This window comes from Octopus sinensis, linkage group LG2, assembly GCF_006345805.1.
Source record: "Octopus sinensis linkage group LG2, ASM634580v1, whole genome shotgun sequence".
NCBI classification, from domain to species: Eukaryota; Metazoa; Mollusca; class Cephalopoda; order Octopoda; family Octopodidae; genus Octopus; species Octopus sinensis.
Window position 1 is genome coordinate 126,909,896 of NC_042998.1, and position 7,500 is coordinate 126,917,395.

Below are 7,500 nucleotides of genomic sequence, written 5' to 3' on the forward strand. Positions count from 1 at the left end.
TGGTAACGGCAGTGTATTCGCCTTTTGGCACTTGAAGTATGTGACAAACATGTTTCAACTTACCTAATTCTGCTTGACGCTGACACATCATTATATATATGTAACACTCACATACACACAGAACTTAGCCAGTTACTGTGCTTTCATTTGTAGTGTTTTTGAGCCAGCTCGCTACACTCACTGACAACATGTGAGATTGTTTCATTTTTGCTGCCACACATCCTACAAAGGGGCGACTGACCACTCTTATCTAATTGGAACTTGGTGTAATTAATTCTCATAGCTTCTTCCTGGGCAGTGCATATTAATACCTCACTGCATCCTTTCAGATAATTTTTTCTTAGCCACCGCCAAGTGCTGGTCTTTTATTTTCCTTCGATTTCTTTGAGATATTGCCTATGTGTTGTTCTCATTTACAGTTGTTTATTCTTTGTTCTTCGTCATGTTTCTTAAATGTTTTTCGGTGCGTCACATTTTCGGTAGGTATCGTGTTGTCATTTCTAACAACGGTTCATTCTGTTGTTTCACGCACCATTTTCCGTGTTGACAACACAGATATTGCATTCTATGGTCCTAGCCACATACGGCCTATCGACATAGCTTTTAGGGTGCAGTTTCTTGTTCTTTGTCATCATTTTCCTGTTTTTTTTCTACCCATTTCCTCAAGTCGTTCTTTGTCCGCTTAACAACATCTACACCGTCGTTATTACCATCATTGTTATTACCACTGCTATCTTAACCGGCAAGGGCTTAATCAGCTGCACAACTAATAAAGAGTTTGGTATTTGGATAGCCGTTGACTCCTCACTTCATCCGCTCTTAGACACGTATTATAGTTCATCCTGTAGAATGATTAAATAGTAAGAAAAACACCTTCCTCACAAAGCAATATTATTATTATTATTATTATATGTTTGACTTTTGCTTTATATTTGTACAAGTTGTCTCCAAGTCTCACCCAGAGACCTCAAGAGACAACAGGGTTGGAAGTTCATGTTGTTGTTATACCTAGTGTGCCATATATTTGGGGTTTGTTGGTGTTGTACTAATGAATGTCTAGAAATTTTTTTTTTTTTTTTTTTTAACCGAAAATTATGTTTGTTTTAAACCTTGAGATTACATAGAAAGTATTTTGCGTAGGATATGAGCAGTTCCCATGAGCACTATCTTTTGAATTTCTGCTATTTTTGGGTTTCCTGGTATCTGAGTTAGGTAGCTATCTGCCCCTTTTGCTATCATTCCCAGGGCACCTATGACAACAGGTATTGTTTTAGTCTTCAGCTTCCACATTTTGCTGATTTCTATTTCAAGATCTTTATATTTGCTCAGTTTTTGGTAGGTCTTGACAGATACGTTTATATCGATTGGGACAGTCATATCAATGAGGAGGCATGTTCTTTGTTTGAAGTCTTTCAATATGATGTCTGGCCTATTTGCATCTATCTTTCTGTCAGTTTGAATGGCGAAGTTTCAGAGGAGTGAGATGTGGTCATTTTCAAGCACTGGGGGTGGTTTGTGTTCCCACCAGTTTTTTTCATGGGGCAAATCCAGGTTTTTACAGATTACCCAGTGAATATATTGTGCAGCTCTATCGTGCCTGTTGAGATACTCTGTAGGCGCTAGAAGACTGCACTTGGAGACCACATGGTCAATGGTTTCATTTTGTTGCTTGCATACACGACACGTTGGACTGCTTCTGATCTTTAATATGTTGGCCTGGTAGTTTCTTGTTGGTAGGCATTGATCTTGAGCTGCTATGATAAACCCCTCTGTTTCAGATTTTAAGCCAGAGGCCATTAGCCATTGATAGGTCAGGGCTTTGTCAACATCTGCATTATTTGCTCTCTTTGGGTATTTGCCATAGAAAGGTTTTTCTTGCCATTTATCATTCAGAATATCTAAGGCTGCAGATTTAGCACGGGTTTTCATGCGCTTAGCTTTTTCTGTGCCTGTTTCTTGTATGTCTATTTCTAATTCCGAAATTTGTTGTATTCGGAATTCACTTAGGTATTCCTTTGCCTGTTTTGTTACTGAGTATGATGCTTTCTTGTTTTCATGTTTTGAGACAAGTTTTAACATCCAGTCCTCAGAGTTTTTCAGGTAGGTGTCTAGGCCAATTGTAGCAATCTTCATTGTTATTGCCAGTTGTAAAAGTCCACGGCCTCCCTCTTTTCTTGGCAGATAAAGTCGTTCTGTGTCTGCCTTAGGGTGGTGCATTCTATGCATTGTCAACAGTTTTCGTATTTTTCTGTCAAGATTACATATTTCAGTAATTGACCAGTTAACGATACTGAAACTGTAAGTCACGACTGGTATGGCTAATGCATTGATCGCTTCGATCCTGTTTCTCGCATTCAGCTCTGTCTTGAGTATTGCTCTTACTCTGCGATAGCATTCTCTCCTGATCCTTTCCTTCATCTCTGAATGCCTTATTCCTTCTCCTTCAATTACCCCTAGATACTTGTAGTTCTCTGCTGGGTCTAATTCTTTTATGACATTCTGCTGGTCAAGGTTAATGTTAGATGTTTCTGTCATTTTTTCTTTGATAAAGGTAGCTTTTGCGCATTTATCGAGGCCAAATTGCATTCTGATGTCATCACTGAATTGTTTGACAATCGCTAGTAAGCCCTTGAGTTGTTGGTCATTTTTTGCAAAGAGCTTTAAATCATCCATGTAAATGAGATGATTTATATTTTTATCAAACATTTTATATCCGTACTGCGCATCATTGAGCAGTTTTGAGAGAGGTATTAAGGCTAAACAGAAGAGGAGCGGTGATAGTGAGTCACCCTGGAAAATTCCACATGAAATTTTTACATCACCAGCATTTAGAGATTCATTGTCACTGTTCAAAGTTAGTGTGGTTCTCCATGATCTCATACTTGCAGACAAAAATTTTCGCAGAGCAGGTGCTATCTTATACATTTCTAGGCATTTATTAATCCAGCTATGTGGTAGGCTATCAAAAGCCTTTTTATAGTCTATCCAGGCTATTGATAAGTTTTTGTGTCGTTTGTGACAATCTTCTAAGATCATCTTATTGATGAGTAGTTGATCTTTACAACCGTAGGATCCATGTTTACATCCTTTCTGTTCATTAGGGAATATGCTGCTGTCTGTCAAAAAACTATAGGTATATTCCGTCAGGACAGATGTTAGTGTTTTATACATAGTTGTTAAGCAGGTTATGGGTCTATAGTTTTTGGGTTCATTTGTTTCTTCACTTTTTGGAAGCAGGAATGTTAACCCATTAACTAACCAAGGAGGCATCCTACTAGGGTGTTGCAAAACATCATTGTAAAGTTCTGCTAGCAGTTCATGGCTCTCTGGGAAGGCATTCAACCAAAAGTTAGGGATTTTATCCTTTCCTGGAGACTTCCATTTGCTTGACCTCCTGAGAGCAGATCTTATATCTTCTACCTTGACACCCTCCCACTTTTGCTCTTCTAAGGAGTCCAGTTCTTTAGATATTCTATCAACCAGGGGGCCTTTTCGCTGTGTGTTTTTTCTTCTGCCCAAATTTTATTCCAAAATCCCTGCACTTCTTCTTTTGATGGTACAGACTTTACAGTAACTGTTGTTTTTCCTATCTTCCTGTAAAAATGTTTGGGGTTATTTTTGAACATGTTGTTGTCCCTGTAGAATCTAATACGCTTTTCATACCTCGCTATGCGGGCAGCTTTAGCAGATACCTTTTGCTTGATGGTTTCTATGGTGGCATCAATATCAAGTATAGTTTTCATATTATATTTTTTCATTAGTTTTTGGGTTTTTGCAGGTTTGGTAGTCTTATGAACCTTAAGGTTTTTCAAATATTCAATGTCAGATCTAAATAGTTTAATTTGTTGTTGCAAACGCTCTTGCCAAGAAGGCTTTTTGTGGAAATGTTGCCGTTTTCTAATCTTTTCACCACATAGGATCGTTGAGATTTTCGCGGATGCATAGTATAGGTGGTTGAGATCTGTGATATCAACATTAGCTGAAATTATATCCTTAAGTGCAAGCCGGATTTTACCAATTATTTTCATGTTTTGGTTAGATTTGCGTATTTTAGGGAGTGTATCACGTTCATCCATACTGGTTTCTTTAATTTTCATCCATTCAATCATGATTTGACTTTTTAGCTCATGTAGTTCTGTCGGGTCAATATTTGTGTGACTTTCTTCATCTATTTGATGTTCATCTGTCTTAGTGTTTATATTTGGTTCAGGGAGTATTTCACTTTGCCTATCACTTATACTAACTCTTTCAATCCTTACTTCGTTTGTATTAGCTCTGAGCTGGTCTATAATTATTTCCTCTGTATTATCTTCTTTAGCTGCAGCTTCGTTCATTCTATCCGTTACTGCTTGTTTAATTTGATCAGTCTCTACTTCAGTCAGTAATTTTTTTTTTATAATGTTTCTTCTGACGTTGGCAAGTTTGTTACTGTCTATGTAGGGTCTTACTTCAGGGTGTTTCTGTCTCCAGTTTATGTAGGCTTGTATAGTGTTCGATTTATCTGTGGGGAAATATATGGCATGATAGAAGGCTGCAAGAACTTCTTTATTATCTTCCCTAGTCCATTTTTCCTTCTTTTTCTTTTGAGTGTTTGGTGACGAGCATGGATGGCCATCTGTTGGAATATTCCAGTTGCGGGGTACGTCCAGCTCCTGTGTGTCGGGAAGATTTGATCCAGTAGCTGATTTTTCAATCAGACTTTGGTGCAATTTTCGGGTACGTGGTCTTTTGTAATCCGCGTAATGACCAATGCGGTTTATTGTTTGATTTGTTGACCTTGAAGCATGACGAGCTTCGACTCTTACATTAAGAGACGGATCTGTCAGTTTAGGATTTTCTGCACGTAAACATTGTTCGTAGCGTAGTTTCCTAAGGCTAGCAGATCTGTATTCGTCTGTATTTTTTGTTGTTGATAGTTTTATCTCCGGGCATAGTTTTCCCTTCTTTTTATTTATTTATTCATTTATTTCTCTAAACTTATGAAAGGTTCACTCTCGCTGTATTAGTTCGAAAAAATGAGAATAAAATACGAGAAAAAAAAAATAATAAACAAATATAAAATAAGAATTATCATCATCACTGTCATCACTGTCATCATCATCATCATCATCAATGACATTGTTTTATGTGTAGTCACAGCGGTAGCTTATTATTATTATTATTCTCACTATCACCATCACCACGGTAGAGTGGTCATGTTCTATAAATAGATTCATCAGATGGTGGACAAAGGACATTTTGGGTCAGGAAAAGGTCAAATCTGTTTACTAGTACCAGCGTTATCTTGAAAAGCAATCCAGCTATATATATATACCTATACACATATGTATATATATATGTATATTCACATACGCATATTTTCTGATATTCACTCGATAATTTTTTTTTTCCTTTTAATTTCTGAGTTCAATTGTGTTTGGAAAAAAAAAAAAAGATTTTTGCAAAGGGAAGAATGTTTACATTTTCGAATGCTCAGAAAATTTTTCTTTTCTTTTTAAAAGTTTAAAAGTTATGCTGTGGTTTACAGTTTTTGTAGTTGTGCAGTGTATATATATTGGTATACGCTTACTTCCATAGTTTTTTATCGTGCATTTAATTGTGTTGTTACAATAAAAGGAAATTATTATTATTATTATTATTATCATTATTATTATTATTATTATTATTGTTGTTGTTGTTGTTGTTGTTATCATTTCAAAGGTGGCGGGCTGACAGAATCGTTAGGAGGCCGGGCGAAATGATCAGTAGTATTTCGTCTCTCGCTACGTTTTGAGTTCAAATTCTGCCGAGGTTGAATTTGCTTTTCATCATTTCGGGGTCGATAAAATAAGTACCAATTGAGTACTGGGGCCGAAGCAGTCGACTTACTCCCTCCCAGATATTGCTGACTTGGAAATCATTATTATTATTATTATTATTATCATTATTATTATTATTATTATTATTGCTTAACGGTAATGTAATCGAGTTACCCCTCCCCCCAAATTTCAGGTCTTGTGCCTATGGTAGAAAAATTATTATTACTATTGAATCATTATAATTATTATTATTAGAGCAGTGAGCTAGCAGAATGGTTGGCACACCGGGCTAAACGCTTAGTGGCATTTTTCCTGTCAGTACGTTTCCAGTCCAAATTCAGTCGCGGTCGACTACACCTTTCATCGTCTTGGGGTCGATAAAATAACTAACTGTTGAATACTGGGGTAAATGTAACCTTATTTCTTTATTGCCTACAAGGGTCAAACATAGAGGGGACAAACAAAGGGATTAAGTCGATTAGATCGGCCCCAGTTTATAACTGGTACTTAGTTTATCGACCTTGGCGGAATTTGAACACAGAACGTAACGTCAGACGAAATACTGGTAAGCAGTTTGCCCGGCGTGCTAACGTTTCTGCCAGTTCGCCGCCTTACTGGCGTAAATGTAATCAACCTACCCTCTTCTGAAATTACTAGCCTTGCGTCAAAATATGAAACCATAATAATTATAATCATTTTTATTAAAACAGTAAGTTAGCTATTCGTCAGAGGGTCGGACAAAATGTTTAACGGCACTGCTGATTTACGTTCTGAGTTAAAATACCACCGAGGTCGACTTGGCCTTTCAGCTTCTCGGTATCCATAAAATAAGTACCAGTTGAGCATTGGGAGCGATGTAATCGACTTAACCCCTCCCCTGAAATTAGTGGTCTTGTACCAAAACTAGAAAAATTAAGGCAGCAAGTTGCCAGAATCATTATCTCAGTGGACAAAATGTCTAGTGGCATTTCTTCCGGTTTTATGTTCTGAGTTCAAATCCCGACGAGGTTGACTTTTCTTTTCATCATTTCGCGGTTGGTTATTTTACCTTTCAAGAAGTGGGGTCGATGCAATGAACTCCCCTTACCCCTCAAAACTACTGGCCGTTGCGCCCCAAATTTGAAGCAATTGCTGTTATTCTTCTCTAGTCGGAGGCCACGATATTTAGCAGCACCGTTATTTCATCCTTCTATAGACAGATATGACCATTAAATCTCATTAAACTGAAGTATGATCTCATTTTGTTCATGTTTAAAACTAAAAAGACGGTATTTTCAATTTTTGAGATATATGCTTAATGATGTTCTAACTCCAACAATTCCTCTCATTCACTCGCTTTTCTAGCAACAGTTAGAAAGGCAGGTGAATAAGGAAAATTACGAAAAAAACAAAAGAAAACAAAAAACAAATATCTCCTAAACTTTTATGTTACCATTCTTATTTAAATTTTCTTAAAATTTCATTATCTATTTTCATATCTATTAAGTGTTTGCCAAACTATAAATTCTTCTGGCAATAAACAAGAAATTTGAACTTCATTATTAAATTGCTAATAATATTTGATTTCAGTTCATCTTTGTCTTCTGTTAAGCGATAAAGCATGTTTATTTAGAAAAAATCTGGAAACAGAAACAATTAATAAACTATTAAAGAAATCAATACATTTTTAATTACAAAAAACAATTTCTTACATTAGTTCACA